Source organism: Pseudophryne corroboree, chromosome 4 (assembly GCF_028390025.1).
Source record: "Pseudophryne corroboree isolate aPseCor3 chromosome 4, aPseCor3.hap2, whole genome shotgun sequence".
NCBI classification, from domain to species: domain Eukaryota; kingdom Metazoa; phylum Chordata; class Amphibia; order Anura; family Myobatrachidae; genus Pseudophryne; species Pseudophryne corroboree.
In genome coordinates, this window is record NC_086447.1 from 836939176 (window position 1) to 836965018 (window position 25843).

The window sequence follows — 25843 nt, forward strand, 5'->3', positions numbered from 1 at the left end:
AGTAGTTGTGCCCCCCAGTACTGTGCCCCCAGTACAGTGCCCCCTGTAGCTGTGCCCTGAGTAGTTGTGCCCAAAATACTGTGCCCCCTGTAGCTGTGCCCTTAATACTGTGACCCCTGTAGCTGTGCCCTCAATACTGTGCCCCCTGTAGCTGTGCCCTCAGTAGTTGTGCCCTCAGTAGTTGTGCCCCCAATACTGTGCCCCTTGTAAACATAGAAACATAGAATTTGTCGGCAGATAAGAACCACTTGGCCCATCTAGTCTGCCCCTTTTTTTTTTTACATTATTTTTATCTCTAACCTTATTTGATCCTTATTTCTTTGTAAGGATATCCTTATGTCTATCCCATGCATGTTTAAATTGCTCTACTGTCTTAGCCTCTACCACCTCTGATGGGAGGCTATTCCACTTGTCCACTACCCTTTCTGCTAAATAATTTTTCCGCAAATTTCCCCTGAACCTCCCCCCCTCCAGTCTCAGTGCATGTCCTCGTGTCCTATTGCTTCTCTTCATTTGGAGAATGTTGCCCTCCTGGACTTTGTTAAAACCCTTGATATATTTGAAAGTTTCTATCATGTCTCCCCTTTCCTTTCTCTGCTCCAAACTATACATATTGAGATTTCTTAGTCTTTCTGGGTATGTTTTGTGATGTAGGCCATGCACCATTTTAGTTGCCCTCCTTTGTACAGTTTCTAATGTATTAATATCCTTTTGAAGATATGGCCTCCAGAACTGAATACAGTATTCTAGATGAGGCCGTACCAATGACCTATACAGTGGCATTATTACTTCTTTCTTTCTGCTGCTGATTCCTCTCCCAATGCAGCCAAGCATCTGACTAGCCTTCCTCATTGCCTTGTTACATTGCTTACCTGCCTTTAAGTCATCTGAAATAGTGACTCCTAGATCCCTTTCCTACTCAGTAGTTTCCAGTATAGTGCCATTAATACTATATTTAGCTTTTGGATTTTTGAGACCCAAGTGCATGATTTTGCATTTTTTGGCATTAAACTGTAATTGCCACACTCTTGACCATTCCTCTAGTCTACCTAGATCCTCAATCATTTGTTTTACCCCACCTGGTGTGTCTACCCTGTTGCATACCTTTGTGTCATCTGCAAAAATGCATACTTTCCCTTTAATGCCATTTGCAATGTCACCAATAAAGATATTAAAAAGCACTGGTCCAAGTACAGGTCCCTGGGGTACTCCACTGGTAACATTTCCCTCCTGTGAATGCACTCCATTTACCACAACTCTCTGTTTTCTATCCTTCAACCAAGATCTTATCCATTCAATAATCCTAATATCCAATCACAAACTTTCAAGTTTATTTAGCAGTCTGCGATGTGGAACAGTGTCAAAAGCCTTACTAAAGTCTAGATAAGCTATATCCATGGCTCCACCTTTATCCATCACTTTAGTCACACAATCAAAAAAGTCAATAAGATTTGTTTGACATGATCTCCCCCCAGTGAATCCATGCTGTTTGGGATCCTGTAAATTGCCGGATTTGAGATAATCTACAACTCTTTCTTTTAAGAGTGTTTCCATCAATTTCCCTACTACTGATGTAAGACTCACTGGTCTGTAGTTGTTTGCCTCTTCCTTGCTTCCACTTTTGTGCAGTGGGACTACGTTTGCTCTTTTCCAGTCCTCTGGAATTACTCCTGTAGCTAATGACTGGTTGAATAATTCTGTCAATGGTGCTACCAGCACCTCTTTAAGTTCTTTTAGTATCCTTGGATGTATCCCATCTGGCCCCATAGATTTGTCCACTTTCAGCTTTGTAGCTGTGCCCTCAGTAGTTGTGCCCAAAATACTGTGCCCCCTGTAGCTGTGTAGCTGTGCCCTCAGTAGTTGTGCCCAAAATACTGTGCCCCCTGTAGCTGTGCCCCCAGTACTGTGCCCCCTGTAGCTGTGCCCCCTGTAGTTGTGCCCTCAATACTGTGCCCCCTGTAGCTGTGCCGCTAGTAGCGTCGCTTACAAAAATAAATACTCACCATCCCCGCTCATGCTTCCCGACCGCTGCTGCCCTCCGTCTCCAGCCGCCGGCACCACTCCTCGGATCTATGGGAGAAACGTGACGTCTCTCCCATAGCACCACACAGACACTAGAAGTCAATTATGACCTCTAGCGTCTATGGCCGCTCCCACAATGCCGTGTGGTGCGCGTCATCGCACAGCACCGGCACCAGTAGCTGATCATGCTACGGCGGCGGCGCCCTCGGATGGCGGTGGCGCTCTCGGGATGGTGGCGGCGCTCTCGGGATGGTGGCGGCGTTCTCGGGACAGCGGCGCCCCGGGCAAAAATCATGCTTGCCCGTGGCAAGATCCGCTACTGGGCACTGCCTTAAGACACTCTACTAAAGATATGGGAAGGGCTGCAGTTGTCAGTAATGGAGTGGGCAAGTGCTGTGAAATCTCAGGTATGCATTAAACAATATCTAATACCTTCATGGGTCATAACCTAAATATGCAATTTTGGGTGTTTATTAATCCTTTAACTTTTATCTCAAAGTTGCCGCAATTTATAAAAAATAGCTAGTGGTCCAGATTGGTCTTTCTCTAACCATGGAAAGTCAGGAGTGAATTTTGCTTAAAGGAGAATTCGGGGGCAGGTGACGGCAGCGGCGTTGGTGGTGCGCAGTCCGGACAACGCAGGCTTGTCCGGACCGTTTGCGGGGCAGGCAGCAGCGACTGCGTGACGTCACACGCAGCCACTGCGACCCTAAACCCTGGTGGGTAGCCGGCTACCTTCACAGAAGGGCTGCATAGCATACACAGGGAGCTACTCGGCAGGTGCGAAAGGCTGCGGGGGAAGGGGGTAGGGCCTGGCATGCAGGGCGGACTAGCCTTTTGCTGGGTGTTCCCCCGCATGTCAGAGAAAATGATCGTAGATGTGTGTTTTTTCGCATGTCTACGATCAGCTCTGAATCACCCCCAATAAAACAAAAAGTGGATGTGCTGCACCTACAACAGAGAATCACATCAGTCTGAACATTGCTAAAGTGTCAGGAAAAAGTGTGTAAAAAAGGTATTGGGTAAAAAGTTCCCAATACCCAGAGGCAACACTGATTGGTGGCATCATACATAGTGATGAGCAGTTTTGGGAATAAAAAAAACATGGATCCCTCTTCCCTGATCTTGTCCCCTAAAATTTTCTAATACCCTGGCTCCCAGTCGCCTCTACCACAACACCATCTTCCAGGGCCACTAACGCATTAAACCCTCTCCCTGGGAGTCTGGGACTCTTCGATCTCTCTGCAGTATGCTCCTTCCCCTTAGATCCAATCCTCTTTGGGTGTATTATAGAAGATCTACAATGACAGTCATTAGGTCAACCCCATAATCACTCGGCACAGGTTACTATTCCCAATTGTAGTAAACGTGGATGGTAAAATATGAAAAAGTCTGAAAAATGAAAAAAAAAAAATCATGTTGACCATTTGAACGGTATGCAGTTATAATCCCAACTGTCGGGATCCCGGTGGTCGAAATCCCAACGCCGGAATCCCGACCACCGGCCAGAAACCCCACTTGGGTGGTGGTCCACAAGGTTGGCTGCGCTCGAGGTCGGGATTCCGGCTGTCAGCAAAATCATATTGATCCCATTTGAACCTACTGTCCATGTCGACAATACGCATGTCAACCATTCGGTGTCGACCTTTTAACTATCGAATATCATCCGGATACCGCTCCTTTCACCATGGGCACCTTGGACCACCCAAGGAACGTTCCTAATGATCTTCCATGTCTTAAGTATAAAAAAAAAAAAACACTGTATTTTGCTTGAAATGTATATAACTAACATTGAGAAACACAATTTTTTTAAAAGTCAAAACAAAATAACAAATAATAAACATTGATTTCCTGAAACCTAATATTTAAAAAAAAAAAAACATCTTTAAATCCAACTTCTTAAGCAGTAATTTTATTTTTCCAGAATTGTGCTTGGGCTCAAACTAATTGAGTTGTCACCACCTTAGCCATCATTCGGCAGCAGGTTCTACAAATCAATCACACCTCGGTTCCTGTTCTGACGCTGAGCGAGAATGATTTCCTTCTAAGAAAAGTAATCCTGTGTTTTAAGCACATTGCCTGAAACACAATATAAATCTTGATAAGTAACCCTTGTGTTTAACTTAAACAAAATATGAATGCGCGGCACATACGGGGTTCGTCTTAAAGCTACCTCCATATATCACAGGGCAAGTCCTGAACTTACAGTCGTGCACAGGGATTTGACAACATAATGACTGTGCAAAGTTCCTTCTCGTGAGCAGAAAACATAATAGAGGCTGAAAATTCAACCACCCATTAATTATCACCAGATGACAGCTTGGAAGGAATTACAGTTTAAAGTACTAAAATAATCAGAAAGGAAGTAAAACATAACAAAAAAAATGGTGTCGGAATTCCCAGGGAGGTTCCTGAAACCATGAGGCAAGGAGATTTCCAGCACAATAAACTAGTGAATTATATTATATCATACTAACAATGAATATTAGAAATTCTGCATCTATCTAGAATATTCTGTAAAGAAGACAAACGAACTTGTGTCTTTTACAGGCAATTCTTTATTTCTGTCCAAAATAAGTTACCCACCCACAGTGGAGAACTGCAGTCACCCATCTTCCCCATCACATCTTGCCAAACCTACTATACAGAATAAGATTATAACATCTTTGGATGCAGGTACTGTGTGATAACATGCTCATGGTGCAGGAGGTTCCCTTGTGTAAATAGACGCCTGGCTTCTGTAATAGGCTGCTGCGTCTGAATACGCTCGCCGTGCAAATGCGAAAATGTGCAAATGACTCAGACGCCGCCTTGTGCATAGTGACATCCACTGTCGGCGTCTCACATCCGCCGCTTACGTATAAAAGTGGAAACATCGGATGCACGTCAGTCAGCCATCGAACTTCTGAGTAAGTCTATGTTGTCTCAGATGGAACGGCTCTCCTAAGGCACCGGGGGGCTCTCCAGCTGCGAGCGAATTTGCAGCGGCTGACTTTGGCACACTCAGAATACAGTTCCGACATGCCTGTGTTTTTTTAGCCACCACCCCTCGTACGTTACCTTTCCCCAAACGTCACTCACTTTGACAATCAATCCTCTGTGTGTGTCCGAACGCTTATCAATTGCTGCACGTGCGCAGGTGGCTTTGGGGCATGCCCAGTGGCAAATAATCGCTCCACTGCGTACATTGATTGATGCAACAGGACTCAATATAGCGACACATAAAGCAGACATAAAGATGAAGATAGGAAATTATCTCAGCATCATTTTGCCAATTACAAAAAAATAAAAAATAAACTTGAGGGAAAACTAAAAAAAAACAACTATATGCAGCTGGCAGACATCCATCCATCACTGGAAATAATAGCCCAAGGTAATTTAATAATGTCAGCTTGTTGAACGCAATGTGTGCATGATAACCTGACCGTATATGGCCATGGCAGAGCTAAGAGAACACTGGAACATGAGAAAGGTTCCGGAGAATGTTCTAATTGTATAGATATTCAAACCTCAAAGCGGAATTATATTACCACCCTCGTACTGTCCAATGCAGGAGAGTCACCCCTATACCTGCAGCTATGGAGCCTGATTCTGAGTCGGTGCACAATGCAGACACATGCAGTCCTTCGCAGTTGCCCAATTAACTACCTTATGCTAATGCAATATTCGGAGCGTCTATGTGAGTATCTGCCTGCCTCCAAGTGTATGCACCCATTCGCCCGCTGGTTTCCAGGCCACAGCTGTAATGGGCATCAGTAGTATTTTCAATTTGCTGGGTGCAGAATATCCATCTGCAAAAGGCATCCCTCAGCACGAAGTCTTGCTATACTCCCTTAAAATGGTACATTTCTGAGACCCCGCATGATATTCACCCAGTTGCCAGCCAGAAACGCCCATTTCCCAGAGATCCGGCTACACACAGAGTGAACCGTCGGTTCTCGGATCCTCCATGAAGGTGCATATGCATGGTGCACAGCATGCATAGTTTGCGGATGCGTCTCGTGGCACATGTGCAGTCTGCAGATAGTTACGAAACGTCTGCTTCTGGACTTGCTTCTGACTTGGACTTACCGATTTATGTCCCCTGAAGATCTATGTTGTCTGCGAGAAAATGGTTTTAAATTTATGTGGAGAGCAGATTCCACTGATATGGTGAAACCCATCTTATTTCATGCAACTTTATCTAATGGCTTCCAGATTCGGCCACCCTACATTTAGTCACATAATATACTGTAGCTAGACTGGCACAGGTTACAACACCTCCTAATGGCCAACGGCTATCATACATATGGGTTGATCTTTGGAATAAGTCTCTTTAACCTTATTTACTTGCTTTTCGTGCGGAACACTTTGAGATAGTGATGGTCATCGATGGATTTTAACCATCGTCAGAAAAACATTGATGGTTGCACACGCGCAGACCTGCACCGTCGGGCCACCAACGCCTCAGTTCATCAAGATAGTTGGTATTAGTCCTTCATCGATGACAAAAGCACTTGCTGTTGGCCATAAACGATCAATAATTGTAAAACCATTGATGATTGATGACCACCCTTACTTTGAGACTAACAGCAGGCCTAGTCAATCTTTCTATTATACAGTCACTGTATGCACGAAGAAAGGTCACTAAGTTTAAATATGAATTTTGATCTTAGTCTGGTGAAATTACTTTTCTTATAGGAAATGCTTTTTTTCTTCCCTTGTTCCGGGCAGATAACTGCCATGGAGGGTCTTACATAACGTTGTTCATGTTAATGACTTCCTTACTTATCATCTCTTGGAGCCGAAGAGTTACCACTGTGTAAATACTACTATTGGTGGTCATTCCGAGTTGTTCGCTCGTTGCCGTTTTTCGCAGCGAACAGGTGGAAAATGCGCATGGTATTTTAAGTATTTTAACATCAAACACACAGGTCTGAGCAACGCTTTTCAGTCGCTGTGCTGATCAGTGAGTGATTGACAGGAAAGGGGCGTTTCTGGGTGGTAACTGGCCGTTTTCAGTGAGTGTGCTAAAAAACGCAGGCGTGTCAGGGAAAACGCAGGAGTGGCTGGGGAAACGGGGCAGTGGCTGGCCGAACGCAGGGCGTGTTTGTGACGTCAAACCAGGAACTAAACTGTCTGCAGTGATCGCAATCTAGGAGTAGGTCCGGAGCTGCTCAGAAACTGCAGCAAATTATTTAGTAGTAATTCTGCTAATCTTTCGTTCACTATTCTGCTAAGATAAGATACACTCCCAGAGGACGGCGGCCTAGCGTGTGCAATGCTGCTAAAAGCAGCTAGCGAGCGATCAACTCGGAATGACACCCATTGTCTCTAATTATATCACTTTATCAACTCACAAGTTGACCCTGTCCCAGAGTTAACCATATTAACAGGTTCCTGCATACACTGGGAGTACCATAGTGGAGCTAGACTTCTAGAACTGATCTGATAAGAATTTTCTGAATATTATGCCAACCTCAAAAAAAAATCCTTTGAACATGGAACAGAAACCGATACCAGTTAGTAACTTAACTTCAATGTTGCACCCCTGGTACCGTGGACCTGTGGAAATGTCCAAAATCTCCATAAATGTCTCAGAGTCATCCTTTCCTAGTACATGGTGACACCACCTGGATGCTTTCTATTACAGAGGGAAGGTCAGGTACTCAGGAAACCCTGTTACATTACATGTCATGAAGTCAGATGGTTGCTACTGTACGGATTGCTCATAGCCTCTCAGATATTACTAGCGATGAGGCTGATCTTTGCGAGCTGATGTTCTGCACCTATCTCTCTCCCCAGTTATTACATTATGACTAATGATAAACTGAAAAGCTACTGTCACTAAGGATGGTGCATCAGATAGTATGAGACAAAGCTGTGCCATAGAGGAACCCCCCCACAGCTTTCTTTATTATGCGTATGAGAGGAGCATCCCTTGTAGTAGCCACTGACGGGTAGGACTCAGTATGGCTCAGAAATGTCACCTGTTTGCCTTGATTAAATTACGTCTACCCTGTAATACTGTGTCATTGTGTTTCATTACATCAACTACTATTGAAAAATAAACAGAGTAAATATTTAACATTATCCACACCTGCCTGGCTAATCTTAAAGGACAACTAAACATTGCATCAATATATCTCTATACCAACACGTCACCTTTCCCTCCCTGTGCAGGGCTGCAATGAGAAACTGCTGGGAACCCCTTCTCAAAGCGTACTCGTGCTGAAAGTGACAATACACACAGACAGGCTTATACATACCGTATGGTGAGCACTAATCGCATTTATTAAAAAACTAATACATACAAACCCCACTTTTTATCAGTGGAGAGTCACATGTGTGTGTTGGTTAAGCTAGAGTTCCTTCTAGGCTGTTTCAGCAGGGTGCTGCACCCTGCCCATTTTTGAAATGTGAAAAAACACCCTGCCCTTTTTCAGTGCACCCTGCAGGACCATAAATCGCCCCCTTGTATACAGAATGCAACAGTCAGAGTGCATGCTACAATGTTGTCGTCTACTCCTTGCCCACCTCTGAAATTGGAACAGAGGAGACACTGTAAATAACACAGCACTCTGATAAAGAGGGAAAGAACAGGGTAAGCAGTGAGCATGTACTGCTTACAGTATTTCCCTAGTAGAACAGACTTATTTTTTTCCTATATATTTTAACCCATTGTTTAACTTTTCTGTTTTATAACACATACGGATTAGAACAACTTCAGCACTGGAAAAATAAGAATTTACTCACCGGTAATTCTATTTCTCGTAGTCCGTAGTGGATGCTGGGAACTCCGTAAGGACCATGGGGAATAGACGGGCTCCGCAGGAGACTGGGCACTCTAAAGAAAAGATTAGGTACTATCTGGTGTGCACTGGCTCCTCCCTCTATGCCCCTCCTCCAGACCTCAGTTAGGGAAACTGTGCCCGGAAGAGCTGACATTACAAGGAAAGGATTTTTGGAATCCAGGGTAAGACTCATACCAGCCACACCAATCACACCGTACAACTTGTGATAACCTTACCCAGTTAACAGTATGAACAACAACTGAGCCTCACTCAACGGATGGCTCATAACAATAACCCTTATTTAAGCAATAACTATATACACGTATTGCAGAAAGTCCGCACTTGGGACGGGCGCCCAGCATCCACTACGGACTACGAGAAATAGAATTACCGGTAAGTAAATTCTTATTTTCTCTGACGTCCTAGTGGATGCTGGGAACTCCGTAAGGACCATGGGGATTATACCAAAGCTCCCAAATGGGCGGGAGAGTGTGGATGACTCTGCAGCACCGAATGAGCAAACGCAAGGTCCTCCTCAGCCAGTGTATCAAACTTCTAGAACTTTGCAAAGGTGTTTGAACCCAACCAAGTAGCCGCTCGGCAAAGCTGTAAAGCCGAGACCCCTCGGGCAGCCGCCCAAGAAGAGCCCACCTTCCTTGTGGAATGGGCTTTTACTGATTTTGGATGCGGCAATCCAGCCGCAGAATGGGCCAGCTGAATCGTGCTACAGATCCAGCGAGCAATAGTTTGCTTTGAAGCAGGAGCACCCAGCTTGTTGGGTGCATGCAGGATAAACAGCGAGTCAGTCTTCCTGACTCCAGCCGTTCTGTAAACATATATTTTCAAAGCCCTGACTACGTCCAGCAACTTGGAGTCCTCCAAGTCCCGAGTAGCCGCAGGCACCACAATAGGTTGGTTCAAATGAAACGATGATACCACCTTTGGGAGAAATTGGGGACGAGTCCTCAATTCTGCCCTGTCCATATGGAAGATCAGATATGGGCTTTTACATGACAAAGCCGCCAATTCCGACACACGCCTAGCCGATGCTAAGGCCAACAGCATGACCACTTTCCACGTGAGATACTTTAGTTCCACGGTCTTAAGTGGCTCAAACCAGTGGGATTTCAGGAAATCCAACACAACGTTAAGATCCCAGGGTGCCACTGGTGGCAAAAAAGGGGCCTGAATATGCAGCACTCCCTTAACAAACGTCTGAACCTCAGGCAGTGAAGCCAGTTCTTTTTGAAAGAAAATGGATAGGGCCGAAATCTGGACCTTCATGGACCCCAATTTTAGGCCCATAGTCACCCCTGACTGTAGGAAGTGCAGGAATCGACCCAGCTGGAATTCCTCTGTAGGGGCCGTCCTGGCCTCACACCAAGCAACATATTTTCGCCATATACGGTGATAATGCTTTGCTGTCACGTCCTTCCTAGCCTTTATCAGCATAGGAATAACTTCATCCGGAATGCCTTTTTCCGCTAGGATCCGGCGTTCAACCGCCATGCCGTCAAACGCAGCCGCGGTAAGTCTTGGAACAGACAGGGCCCTTGTTGCAGCAGGTCCTGTCTGAGAGGCAGAGGCCATGGGTCCTCTGTGCGCATTTCTTGCAGTTCCGGGTACCAAGTCCTTCTTGGCCAATCCGGAACAATGAGTATTGTACTTATTCTTCTCTTTCTTACTATTCTCAGTACCTTGGGTATGAGAGGAAGAGGAGGAAACACATATACTGACTGGTACACCCACGGTGTCACTAGGGCTTCCACAGCTATCGCCTGAGGGTCCCTTGACCTGGCGCAATATCTTTTTAGCTTTTTGTTGAGGCGGGACGCCATCATGTCCACCTGTGGCAGTTCCCATCGCTTTGCAATCTGTGTGAAGACTTCTTGATGAAGTCCCCACTCTCCCGGGTGGAGGTCGTGTCTGCTGAGGAAGTCTGCTTCCCAGTTGTCCACTCCCGGAATGAACACTGCTGACAGTGCTTGCACGTGATTCTCCGCCCACCGAAGAATCTTTGTGGCTTCCGCCATTGCCATCCTGCTTCTTGTGCCGCCCTGGCGGTTTACATGGGCGACCGCCGTGATGTTGTCTGACTGAATCAGCACTTGCCGGTTTCGAAGCAGGGGCTCTGCTTGACTCAGGGCGTTGTAAATGGCCCTTAGTTCCAGTATATTTATGTGTAGAGAAGTCTCCAGACTTGACCACAGCCCTTGGAAGTTTCTTCCCTGAGTGACTGCCCCCCATCCTCGGAGGCTTGCATCCGTGGTCACCAGGACCCAGTCCTGTATGCCGAACCTGCGGCTCTCGAGAAGGTGAGCACTCTGCAGCCACCACAGAAGAGACACCCTGGCCCTTGGGGACAGGGTGATCAGCCGATGCATCTGAAGATGCGATCCGGACCACTTGTTTAACAGATCCCACTGAAAGATCCTTGCATGGAACCTGCCGAAGGGAATGGCTTCGTATGAAGCCACCATCTTTCCCAGGACTCGCGTGCAGTGATGCACCGATACCTGTTTTGGTTTCAGGAGGTCCCTGACCAGAGATGCTAATTCCTGGGCCTTCTCCACCGGGAGAAACACCTTCTTCTGTTCTGTGTCCAGAATCATGCCCAGGAAAAGCAGACGCGTCGTAGGAATCAGCTGCGACTTTGGAACATTCAGAATCCAGCCGTGCTGTTGCAACACTTCCTGAGAGAGTGCTACGCTGATCAACAACTGCTCTCTGGACCTCGCCTTTATGAGGAGATCGTCCAAGTACGGGATAACTATAACTCCCTTCTTCCGAAGGAGTATCATCATTTCGGCCATTACCTTGGTAAATATCCTCGGTGCCGTGGACAGGCCAAACGGCAACGTCTGGAACTGGTAATGACAGTCCTGTACCACAAACCTGAGGTACTCCTGGTGAAGTGGGTAAATGGGGACATGCAAGTAAGCATTCTTGATGTCCAGCGACACCATAAAATCCCCCTCTTCCAGGCTTGCAATAACCGCTCTGAGCGATTCCATTTTGAACTTGAATTTCTTTATATAAGAGTTCAAGGATTTAAATTCAGAATGGGTCTCACCGAACCGTCCGGTTTCGGTACCACAAACATTGTGGAATAGTAACCCCTTCCCTGTTGAAGGAGGGGGACCCTGATAATCACTTGCTGGTGACCCTCTTGCCTTTCTGAGAACGAAAGGACTGCATTTGATAATACGGTGCTTTCTTAGGCTGTGAGGAAACCTGAGGCAAGAAAGTCGACTTTCCAGCTGTCGCTGTGGACACGAGGTCCGAGAGACCGTCCCCAAACAATTCCTCACCCTTATAAGGCAAAACCTCCATGTGTTTTTTAGAATCAGCATCTCCTGTCCATTGCCGAGTCCATAAGACCCTCCTGGCAGAAATGGACATAGCATTAATTCTAGAGCCCAGCAGGCAAATGTCCCTCTGAGCATCCCGCATATATAAGACGACGTCTTTTATATGGCCCAGGGTTAGCAAAACAGTATCCCTGTCGAGGGAATCTATGTCATCTGACAGAGTATCTGCCTGTGTATACACTGACTTCAGGATAGCTTCCTGCTTTCTATCCGCAGGCTCCTTTAGGGCGTCCGTATCCTGAGACGGCAGGGCCACCTTTTTAGATAAGCGTGTCAGCGCCTTGTCCACCCTAGGGGATGTTTCCCAACGTAACCTGTCCGTTGACGGGAAAGGGTACGCCATCAGTAACCTCTTAGAAATCACTAGTTTCTTATCAGGGGAACTCCATGCTTCTTCACATAATTCATTTAATTCATCAGATGGGGGAAAAGTCACTGGCTGCTTTTTCTCCCCAAACATATAAACCCTCTTGGTATTAACAGGGTTAATCTCAGAAATGTGTAATACATCTTTCATTGCAATAATCATGTATCGGATGGCCTTGGTCATTTTAGACTGTAAATGTGCCTCATCATCGTCGACACTTGAGTCGGACTCCGTGTCGACATCTGTGTCAACCATCTGAGATAGAGGGCGTTTATGAGCCCCTGACGGTTTCTGAGTCGCCTGGGCAGGCGCGGGCTGAGACCCCGGCTGTCCCAAGGCTGCAGCGTCATCAAACCTTTTATGTAAGGAGCTTACATTGTCGTTTAAGACCTTCCACATATCCATCCAATCAGGTGTCGGCCCCGACGGGGGCGACACCACACTTATCTGCCCTTGCTCCGCCTCCACGTAACCCTCCTCATCAAACATGTCGACACAGCCGTACCGACACACCGCACAGGCCGGCGCACACACACAGGGAATGCTCAGACTGAGGACAGGACCCCACAAAGTCCTTTGGGGAGACAGAGAGAGAGTATGCCAGCACACACCACAGCGCTATATAACACAGGGATTTTCACTTATAATAAGTGATTACCCAATAGCTGCCTTATATGTTTTATTTGCGCCTAAATGTATGTGCCCCCCCCACTCTTTCTTACCCCTCTTGTACCTGGATACTGCAGGGGAGAGCCTGGGGAGCTGCTTCCAGCAGAGCTGTGAAGAGAAAATGGCGCTGGTGTGCTGAGGAAGAAGGCCCCGCCCCCTCAGTGGCGGGCTTCTGTCCCGCTTTCTGTGTAAAAAAATGGCGGGGTTTTTTACATATATACAGTGCCAGACTGTATATATGTATTTTTATTGCCAAAAGGAACTTCAATTGCTGCCCAGGGCGCCCCCCCCCCCCCCCACCCCAGCGCCCTGCACCCTACAGTGACCGGAGTGTGTAAGTGTGCTGGGAGCAATGGCGCACAGCTGCGGTGCTGTTCGCTACCTTAAATGAAGACAGGAGTCTTCTGCCGCCGATTTCGTAGTCTTCAAGCTTCTGTTCTTCTGGCTCTGCGAGGGGGACGGCGGCGCGGCTCCGGGAACGGACGATCGAGGACAGGTGCCTGTGTTCGAACCCTCTGGAGCTAATGGTATCCAGTAGCCTAAGAAGCACAAGCTAGCTGCAAGCAGGTAGGTTTGCTTCTCTCCCCTTAGTCCCACGTAGCAGTGAGTCTGTTGCCAGCAGAAGCTCACTGAAAATAAAAAACCTAATAAATACTTTCTTTACTAGTAAGCTCAGGAGAGCCCACTAGGAGCACCCAGCTCTGGCCGGGCACAGATTCTAACTAAGGTCTGGAGGAGGGGCATAGAGGGAGGAGCCAGTGCACACCAGATAGTACCTAATCTTTTCTTTAGAGTGCCCAGTCTCCTGCGGAGCCTGTCTATTCCCCATGGTCCTTACGGAGTTCCCAGCATCCACTAGGACGTCAGAGAAAGACATTTATAATTATCTACTTATGTACAGTATATGCTACAGCCAATCTTTCAAGAAGACTGGACATATACAGTATGTTTCTCAGTACAGATGTTAGGTGTCTTATATGTATGCATGGGTATATAATTTACATAGGGCAAAATGTATGTACAAAAACTATAAACATATGCGCTCTGCTTTGTGCGCAAAGCGTCACATCAAAAATGTGCCCTTCAAAATAAAAATGTGCCCTCTTCAATGCTCAGCACCCTGCCCTAAAACAATCCTAGAGTGAACACTAGGTTAAGACAAAAGTCATCAGAATGCAGCCTATGTATTCACCAGCAGCCATTTGCATCATCCCGTGCCTCATGCCTCAGTGACTGTGGCGCAACAAGGGTGGGGCAAGCAGAGCAATTGCCCAGGGCACCAAGGCAGGGGGGGGGATATGCACTCATGTGCGGGGGCATGGTTAGGTTACTATAATAAGAGATGACACTGACAGTGCTGTAAAACTTATCAGGAGGGTGGATGACAGCTGACCTTTGGCTGAGTCGGTGACATGACCGGTTCCAAGTGAATCAATAAGGTGTAATAAGTAGTTGGCTGGTCTAGTACACAGACTGGCTGGTGCAGTACACAGACGAGCCACCGCTACTGCATGTAGGTACAAATAAAGTAAAATAAGATCTTCTATTAAATTATTCTCATAGGTCAATCAATCAAATTATTCCAATCACCTTACTTGTTCCCCGATGGATGCAACCGCAATGTGATTGACAGGCAACGGCGTTGCGGGGCGGGGTAATGGTGGCCGCACCAGAAAAATGAAGGCGGGATGAGACAATTTTCGGGGTGGCTACGTGACGTCACACGCAGCCGCTCTGAAACAAAATGGCCGCTAACCGCCTGACAGTACAGCCTGGGTCAACCTTAGACCCGATGCTTCCGCAATCTAATTGTGGACGCATCGGGGGAGGGCGGCCTCACACATGCTGGCCGGTCTTTCCCTGTGCTGGGCGGCCCCCCAGCATCTGCAGAGATGAACGCAGATCTGGCTTCGTATGCAGCCATCTTCGTTCATCTCTGAATAACTTAATTCTCAATGTATGTGTTGGCTTGTCAGTAATTGTCACAGAGAACTTTAAGAATGACTAAGTAATTATACTGACCATGTCACTTTAACAACTGAACTAGAGGGGAAGGGTACTAAGTGCCAACTCACAGTGAGGTCACCCTATGAGAACGCAGCCTGTCATTTCCCGACCGTCTAATGACATTACATAATGGCCAGGCACTTTGTCACAAGGACTGGAATCAATCTGCAATTGAAATCAGACAAAAAATGTACCATAATCCTCATTTCACTGTATGACTTATTGATTGCTCACTACCATCTCAACATCCTCACCCTCAACCTGCCAAGTGTTGATTTAGAAGATCATATATACTAGTATATGATACTTACAGTGAATACCAGAGTCAAATCATAGCTGACTGCAGCTGAGTAATTGTAGACAGTAATGCGAAAGTAATGGGTTGGGCGCCAATTATCTCTCTGAACCTTTTGCTGATTAACCTGAACCTAATGGAAACTTAGATCTCTGTTGCTGATTGCAAAGGAGTAATCATGCTTAAAGAGTATGCCTGTAAATGAAGAGTCCATTTATACATGACTGGTAGGTGGTTTCTGTAATGGGATGCTACTGGACAACAAGAGCTCTTGCAAATACGATGAGGACATCTGATTTACTGCACTACTCATTCAAGGGCATCGGGGTATACATTTTGCCATTTAAAACTGACCAAAATTACATCTAATTATAATGCAACCGTAGAGTATGTGTGTTTTATATGTGTCTGGTTTTAACTGACCAGGCATCTATGCTACACTCAGTGACTTAGGGGGAGATGTACTAAGCAGTGAAACGGGCTGGGGCTGGATTACCGGCAGTGTCGGACTGGGGCATGTAGGGCCCACTGGGGGAATGCAGTGGTAGGGGCCCATGTTTAGGGGTGTGACCAGTCTGCAGAGGGGGTGTAGCCTGCCACCACATTGGTTTGACTAACCATTAGAGAGTGCAACGTCTGGACCCCTTCATTAAATTCAGTAAATTCATCTGCTGCATGCATGATAATATACCAGATTAATAACAGATTAATACCAGCAATGCACTGTAGAATTACCACAGTCCAGTATAAGGTAACATATGTCTAATGCATTATTCAAGTGCACAGTCTGGAACCTGATCCTTAGAGCAGGAGGTGGAGCCCCAGGCAGTGGGGCCCGCCGGTGGTTTCCCCTGTACCCCTGTGGGCCAGTCCAAACCTGATTACCGGTGGCCGGGATCCCGGAGGTCAGCATCCCGATGCCGTGATCCCTGGCCGCAGTATGCCGTTAGGGGTGTGTGAGCGCAACGAAGTCCCTTGCAGGCTCTGTGGCGAGCTATAGTCCCTGTTAGTCGACATGACTACTGTCGGGATTTTAAGGGGTCGGGGTGCAGGCGTGGGTATTGTGAGCGGCGGTCTTCTGACCACCACCGGTCACATAACTACATGCCGTGAAAACAGTGGAGAAGTGAGCCAGTGGAGAAGTTGCCCATGGCAACCAATCAGCATTGACATAAGATTTATAATTTGCATACTGTAACAATATACAGAGCAGCTGATTGGTTGTCATGGGCAACTTCTCCACTGGCTCACTTCTCCACTTTTATCACTGCTTAGTATATGTCCCCCTCAGTAGGATGGAATCAGTGATACGGTCAATGAAATCAAGGTGCATGTGCGTCCCTTCTGGAGGTGGCTGCATACACAAGATACGTCCAGTTCGGCACACGAGCCTGGTTCCCCCCCAGGTTGGCATGTCCATACAGTCAGTAAATGTGAAAATGACAGTACACAATTGTAAACAATATAGCGCATGTCTGTTATTAATAACTAATAAAGGCGCATTCGCCGTGTAACTGAAACTAGACCAAGATGCACACTAGATGAAAGTTTTTAAAAAGTTTCAATCAATACGCACATCTGTCACGTTCCCGACTGGAAGATCAAAGAGACATTCTTTATTGTTGTAGGCCTATTGCTAATATCCCTGTAATATTGGAAACAAGACTGCAGCACCATCATAACTACAGCATTATTGTATGAGCGACTCCAATGCATTCAGCTAATCAGGAGCAGCCACTGCTCATTGTATCAATCAGTTTGCATTCTGCACTGGTGGGAGATCTATCAAAAAAGGAGACCATGGGCCTTATTCAGGTTTGTTAGCAAACCAAAAAAGCACACTAATGGGTAAAACCATATTGCACTGCAGGTGGGGCAGATGTAACATGTGCAGAGAGATTAGATTTGGGTGGGGTGTGTTCAAACGGGACGCAGTTAGGATCCCGGCCATCGGTATCCCTGGCAGTCAGAATACCGATGCTGGAATACCGACCCAATTCTGAATGCAGACACCGGCATCCAGAATGGGTATAACATCCCGGCGCCGAAAAACCGGCAGCCGGAATCCTGAACGAGATAACCCGGGTGGGAGTCAGGTATAGGCTGCGGGGGGTAAGGCCGCATCCCAGAGGGTTAGGGTGCAGGCAGGGGGTTTAGGGATAGGCACCCCCCTCGGAGGGTTAGGGTTAGGCTGTGGGAAGGTGGGGGGTTAGGTTTAGGCAGCGGGGACAGGGGGTTAGGTTTAGGCACCTACGGGTGGAAGGTTAGGACTATGCACCTAAGGGGGAGGTTAGGGTTAGGTTGTGGGGAGGGAGGGTTAGGGGGTTGGATTCCAGCGTCTGTATTTCGAGCGCCGGGATCCCATGCGCAGGTAAATCATACTGCTCCCGTTCAAACTGAAATCTAAATTGCAGTGTAAAAATAAAGCAGACAGTTTTTACCATGCACAGAAACAATATAACCCACCCAAATCTAACTTTCTCTGCACATGTTACATCTGCCCCACCTGCAATGCAACATGGTTTTTGCCATTAGTATGCTTTTTTGGTTTGCTAACAAACCTGAATATGCCCTTTGTTTGTGTCTTGTGGGCAGCATAGGATCAATTTTCAATCAAATGGCCTTACTGTGATTCGGCATCCCATTCCAAAATGCTTCTCACATGGCATCGCTATGGACGACTAAAATCTTTTAGTGCGCACACACAGTGAAAGAAAAGAATATAAAGAAATGTGCAAACGCTAATATCCCTTTTTAGCCAAACTTAGAACCCGGTTAGAATCCTCCTGAAATAACCTTGATCATAGTAAAATTATTTAACAATTCACTTTATTAAAAGTCTGCTGTTGCAGTCCACAAATGGCAGCCTTCTCCAGAGGGATCAGATGTGCTCCTTCAGGATCGCGTTAAGAACTATTGACTGGTACTGTATACACTGTAAGGAAACGTGACGCGTTTCTCCACCTACAAATTAGTCTCTGCAGCTTCTTCAGAAGGTAACCTGCGTCGCGTTACCTCAAAATCCGATCTAACCGAAAATCCGATCATGATAGCTACCAGGGTCAAACTCAGCACAGACCTGGGTAACAGTGCAATGTCAACGCGTGATCCTGGTTATCCAACCCAGGTCATGCTAAGAACATAGGGAGAGCTGGATAACCAAGCGCGGGCAGAGGAAAACCTCAGCAATAACCGCAGCTGAAACTGTGTTCAATCACCCAGGTGGGACCCGGGTTGTTGGGGGGGAACTCTGATGGTAAGTGGTATTACACAGCCCAGAATTCCCAGCTCATTTATCTATGCAAATTAATTCAAAGATGAGGAGGTGGTTATTGTTAATTAACACAGTAGCATCATAAGTAAATTAATTGTGAAAATGAAAATAAAAGATTTTTAGTGTTCCACAAAAGTCATTGAGATATCACAATTTAGTTTTTTTTTATCAGAAAAGGTTGCTGAAAGGGGTAACTATGCGCTAACATTGTAGCAGCCAATCAAACATCCTGCTTTCATTGTGTACTTTGCACAGTACATATTAAAGCTTATTGCTGATTGGTCTATATGGCTTATATTTGGAACATCTACACCTTATTTTTTAAGTGTTCATGTGTCCAGGGTTGTGCTTCTAATTTTCCACATGTTTTATGATTGGCAGCCACCTGCTCAGGTTTTGGCCATAACTAAATTTGATTTAGTCCTGGACCACCAACCTGAGGTGTTTAGTATGATTTACCTACAATCAAAATCCCGACGGTCAAAATACCGACAACAATTGACAGATGGTCAAAATGCCGACAATGTCAAAATACCGACATTTAAATACAGACAAGGTCAAAATACTGACATTTAAAAGGTTGACACGAGTTTTCCAAATATTTTGTGTGTATGTCAACATAGATCGACATGGACACTGTATAAGTGTACAGCGTCCCATGCCATGGCTCGTTGCGCTATTATATTCCCCCTCCAGGTCCACTGGGGTGGTAAAGTATGAACAAGTCGGTTTCAATACAAAAAATCCTGAAAAACTCATGTCGACTTTTTGACCTGTCCGACATTTTAAATGTCGGTATTTTGACTTTGTATTTTAAATGTCGGTATTTTGACCATGTCGGTATTTTGACCTTGTCGGTATTTGACCATCGGTCAATGGTTGTTGGTATTTTGACCGTCTTGATTTAGATTGTAGGTAAATTGACCGCATCTCAACCTGAGGCACCCCTGCAAGTGCCTTGGCACGCAGTTTGGGAACCACGGCACCTAGTTTGGGATCCACTGGACTAAGTAAAGGAAATTGGTACATCAATAAAAAAAAATGACAAACATGTAAGTAATAACTCTATCTACAAATACTCTCTAAAGGAGGTTACTAGCAGAACTGTGAGTCTAAATACAATCACTAATCTAGATTTTAAAAAACGATAATCCCTTTCAAACCTTTATGCTATGGAAATCTGCCACAACTCCCCCTAAATGTATGTTTTTCAGACTACATTAGCTGTTATTTACTAAGGAAAAATATTTGTGCAGTAACTCGCAACAAACTCTCATTTGTATTCATTGTCAATATTGCACTTGATCAAATCACAAATAATTACAATCTCATTGCTACAGATTACTGGACCTTTGGACTATGTAAAGTCCCCTCAGCATTACTCTCCTTGTGCCACTGTCATGAGCTTGAAACAAATAAATGAAAATGTCAGTGCCCTGGTATCCCATCCTAAGATAATAACAAAATTCATCCACTATAACCAATATGTAGGTTAGCGTAGTCAGTTCCTTAAAACAAAGTTAAATTGTCGGACCATAGAGACACAATCCATTGTGTTTGAATAAGGGCGGCGGAGTTATACATAAGTGTATATGATACATAACTATAAGATAAAATAGTACTGAAATCTCATGGATAAAATATAGATGGTCTGGACAAAATAATGCTTTAATCAAAGTCTGCCACAAATTCTATGGTTCAAACTGCTGCAGCTAATTGGGATTTGCAAGACGGACATATGATCATTTGTAACTGGAATTATTCTGCACCCAAAATACAGTGGCTATGTTATTTAACACCAGGATCATTAATGCACTGTAACTTGTCTATATGAAGTACGATTGTGTTATCACCAGCTGCCAAGTACGGAATTTACTACTGGACGGGTAGCTAGCTACCCAACTGGCACTTTTACCACTGATCCAATAAAATTATTGTGATAATGTAATACCTATTTCACATCACAATGCCGGGTCCACCCGTGTATTGGAAACGGGTCCTTCCCGGATGGGACCTGGCATTGGACCCTACATACCATCATCCCGACCCAGCAATATGCAGGGTCAGGATGCCATCCAGGGGGCAGGGACGGAGCGGCGGTAGGGACGGAGACAGCGCTGGGAGATGACATCATCTCACGCCGCCTATCCCTACGCAGTGAACGGGTCTCGGGTCGCATCGACCCGGGAACCCGTTCACACTGCACCTGACCAGGTATTTAACTTGGGAATAACTCTTCTTTGTTCCCGTGTTGAATTACCGGGTCAGGCGCCCCGGGAATTTGTCCATGGCCCCTTGCACACCGCACAGCGACCCGTGTCGACCCAACAATATACCAGGTTATTTTTGCGGTGTGAAAGGAGTATATATTATCACAAGGACGGTTATACCTGCATTTTTCCCCCTGGCAGTGAAAGTGTCACATTAGAGTTCCATCACCCTTTCACCTGCCTAATCCCTTCATTATCTGATCCTGTATCCATTTTCCTAATGAGCTGTCTGTAATTTTCAGCACTGGGATTCTTGAAGTTACTGAAAAAATAGCTAAGAATAACTTGTACAAATTATTAAGGCAATCTAGTTAAAAAAAAATGTATTTGCTTAACTGTGCTGTGCTAGTGCAAGGAGAAGCATAAAGTATGTTAGGCTATGAGCAAGCTAAGAATATATTTTAGCAAAATGCCCTTTCCACCTAGCCGGAGGCCCAATATCTTATGCATGCCACTGGTTCTTCCTAGGTAATGCCAGTTTCAGGAACAAAGAACTGGCATATAAATTTAGCTGGATAGAGGCAGTGGGTCAGATGAATAATGACGAGCAACGGTAAGATTGGTTCCACTGCCACACCGCCCCCAAAATGATCAGATGGGACTGTGCTAAAAACCAATGTGCTGATACAATAATTATAACTGGAAGTAGCTGTTTGTCATGCAATAAACAAAAAAAAAAAAGAATGGAAACTGTGTATCCTAATACTTCCAAGAGGCTCTGGAAGCAGGTAAAGAGACTGTGGGGAAGAGAAAATACACAATGGCAACTGTACTTTAATGGTGAGCTCTGGAAGATAACTTAGTTGCACCTTCATAGAAGCTAGGTAAATTTCTATAATTTCTATGGCAAGAAAATATTACTTAGACAAAGATATAGGGGATTGACAGGTGGGGGGGGGGGCATTTGGCCGCCGTTTCGTGGGCGCGGACCGAACGGGGGGCGGCCCACAGCGGCTGCGGGCCGAGGAGTGATGAGTAGCTCCCGGCCAGCACGCTAAAGCTGCGCTGGTCAGGAGCTACTCTTGAAGTGCAAAAGCCTTTGCACTTCTGCGGGGAGGGCCGGCACTGACATGCGGGGCGGACTAGCTCTGTGCTGGGCGTCCCCCCGCATGTCAGTGTGAATGATCGAAGCTGTGCTAAATTTAGCACAGCTACGATCATCTCAGAATGACTCCCTTAGATTCCAGTTTGAACACACCTCAAATAAATGTAAATCTCTCAGCACGTTATATCTGCCCCACCTGCAGTGCAACATGGCTTTGCCCAGTTGCTTGATAATTTGCTTTACTTACAAACATAAATCAGGCACTATATAACCAAATCCACTGTCATGTGATTCACTGGTTTAAGTCAAGGTTACCAAAACATAAGAAGAGACTCACTGCACAGCTTCACTGTATAATTATTATTATTATTATTATTACTACTATTATTAGTATTACTATTATCATCAAACTTTATTTATAGGGTGCCACATGTGGTTAGCGGCGCCATACAAAGGGCAAATGACAAGGCATTAGACACAGGTGCAGCAGTATATACTGCTGGGAATTTGGTGAGATTTGATCAGAGATGTGCGGACAAGATAGGCAGGGGAGGCACTGCCTCATCTGTCATAGACTTTTTACTCCAGAGTTTTCACTATAAACATGATTAGAATAATACAAAGAAGATATTTTAGAATATATTCTTTGTATTTTTCATATTCTTTACATATTCAAAACTCTGGCTTATACTGGAGTATGACCGGAAAGGCTCTGCCTCACCTGCCTAACCTCACCGCACGTCACTGCAATACAGTAAGCAGTACAGTACACAATTAACAAATAACACTATTTGATATATAGTGATATACTATACAGGTTGAGTATCCCTTATCCAAAATGCTTGGGACCAAAAGTATTTTGGATATTGGATTTTTCCGTATTTTGGAATAATTGCATACCATAATGAGATATCATGGCGATGGGACCTAAGCCTAAGCACAGAATACATTTATGTTTCATATACACCTTATACACACAGCCTGAAGGTAATTTTAGCCAATATTTTTGATAACTTTGTGTATTAAACAAAGTTTGTGTACATACACACAATTAATTTATGTTTCATATACACCTTATACACACAGCCTGAAGGTCATTTAATACAATATGTTTAATAACTTTGTGTATTAAACAAAGTTTGTATACATTAATCAATCAGAAAACAAAGGTTTCACTATCTCAGTCTCACTCAAAAAAGTCCGTATTTCGGAATATTCCGTATTTCTGAATATTTGGATATGGGATACTCAACCTGTATTTTCCATATATATCATATAGTGATACACTACCAGCCAACCAGCTCCTAACTGTCGTTTTTCAAACAGGGCCTGTGACATGGCAGTTAGGAACTATCTGATAGGCTGGTTCTCTCTCCATTTTATCACTCTTCACGCGATGATGCATCTAGCCCACCTCTTAACACAACTACTGATACAAGTTACAAGCTGAAACCTGTACCCATAGGCTAGGGCGCAACTAACAGCTTTCGAGCCATTAAACCCACTGCAAGAGAAAGACAAAGATGGGGTTGAGTCCTGGTCAGAGAGTCCAAAAAGGATGTGGACGAGTGTAGCTGGTATGCAAGAGTAGTAGAAGATGAGACAGGAGGGAGGAGGACCCTGCTCACAGGAGCTTACATACTAAAGGGGCAGGGGAGACAAACATATTACACAAGGGAGCTGAGGGCAAAAAGCAAGAGAAGGAGAGATGGAGGATGAAAGAGGATGAGGTAAGCTACAGTATTTGGCGGCAAGGTTAATCGGTGGGCTTAATATGTATTGAGTGTATATACCTAACAACAGGATGCACTAGCAGAGCAATGGATGTTATAATGTGGAATTAAAACTGGCATTTGCAATGGGTGTGTGACCATGCCGCAATCCAAACATTTTTTCCATGCTTAGGCTTATAGCAGGCAGCAGCTTTGTGCATATATTATACAGAGGAACGTGGCATTTATATGTTTTGTCTTTCCTACACACAGCAGCCAGTGTGTCTGCAGCACCAGTGTCTACTTTACAATGGTGCAAAAACCACCCGTAACATTTTACCATCAGAATTCCTTTCTCTCGTTATTCACACAACACACAATGCCCATAGCCTGAAGTATATAAATAAGATGGCTTGCAAGTCTTCAACAACAACAACAACAAAATCCTCTGAAGCTCATAGGAATATTCAGCAAGTTATACCCCTTTTACACTCACACAGCCGGGTCACTCCCGGGATGCATTCCCGGGACTGACCCCTTTCACACTGCACTAAGACCTGGGATCGACCCGGGACATCCCCATTTACACTGATCCCAGGATATCCCTGCAAATGCATATGTATGTCATTAGGAATTTCGTAAGGTGGTTTTAAGTACTATGAATATGAAGACAGTTTCACTTTAAGTTATTATGTCACTGACTGTATACCATTTAAACCTATGGCTTGCCTGCTATTTTGGAACTAGAAGGACCACATTGCAATTTGGCAGCACATGCTGTTATTTGCAGTTCCACAACACAGCAGAGCCAGAAGTACTGATAAAAGTAAAGTGTCATATACTATATCTTGTACTCAGGCCTCTCTACTTTGCAGCTTCTGCAGAGAAATGTAGGAGAACAGAGACTATGGGGTAAATTTAGTAAAGTGCGGGCTTCCAGGTCGCTCCCCTGGGCTCTGAAAGATGACATAATCTTTTCTGAGCCCAAGAAAGCTCCAATTCGAAGCATTTTAACAGTCCTGGGTAGTGAATCCCGGGATGGGCCCTTTCACACTACACAGCTTCCCGGGACAGCCCCGGATTCAACCCTGGTCGAGACCTGGGATGAAATCTCGGGATGCTCGTCCTGGGAAATTGTCCCTGTATCCTTTCACACTGAGCAAAATCCCAGGATGATGCGCGTTCATGTGCAATATCCCGGTATATTTTTGCGAGTGTAAAAGGGGTATTACTCACCTCCCCAACAGTAAGTTACTCATCACCCCAACAGTAAGTTACTCATCACCCCTACAGCAAGTTACTCATCACCACAACAGCAAGTTACTCACCTCCCCAACAGTAAGTTACTCATCACCCCAACAGCAAGTTACTCATCACCCCTACAGCAAGTTACTCATCACCCCAACAGCATGTTACTCACCTCCCCAACAGCAAGTTACTCATCACCACAACAGCAAGTTACTCACCTCCCCAACAGTAAGGTCCTCATCACCCCAACAGCAAGTTACTCATCACCCCTACAGCAAGTTACTCATCACCACAACAGCAAGTTACTCATCACCACAACAGCAAGTTACTCATCACCACAGCAGCAAGTTACTCACCTCCCCAACAGCAAGTTACTCATCACCACAACAGCAAGTTACTCATCACTCCAACAGTATGTTACTCACCTCCCCAACAGCAAGTTACTCATCACCACAACAGCAAGTTACTCACCTCCCCAACAGCAAGTTACTCATCACTCCCACGGCATGTTACTCACCACCCCAACAGCAAGTTACTCATCACCCCAACAGCATGTTACTCACCTCCCCAACAGCAAGTTACTCATCACCACAACAGCAAGTTACTCATCACCTCAACAGCACGTTACTCATCACCTCCCCAACAGCAAGTTACTCACCTCCCCAACAGCAAGTTACTCATCACAACAGCAAGTTACTCACCTCGTATTTGGATGTATACCGCACCGGTGTATAAAAATTATAGTAATGAATATACTAAACCAAAATTAACAGTTATAAGGAAAGCAACG

General features: G+C 45.3%; 1 protein-coding gene across 5 annotated transcripts in view; it reads right to left on the reverse strand.

Annotated features, from left to right (window-relative positions):
* PLCB4 (phospholipase C beta 4) overlaps positions 1-25843 on the reverse strand; it is a 563803-nt gene that overhangs the window by 503160 nt on the left and 34800 nt on the right. The window lies entirely within an intron of this gene.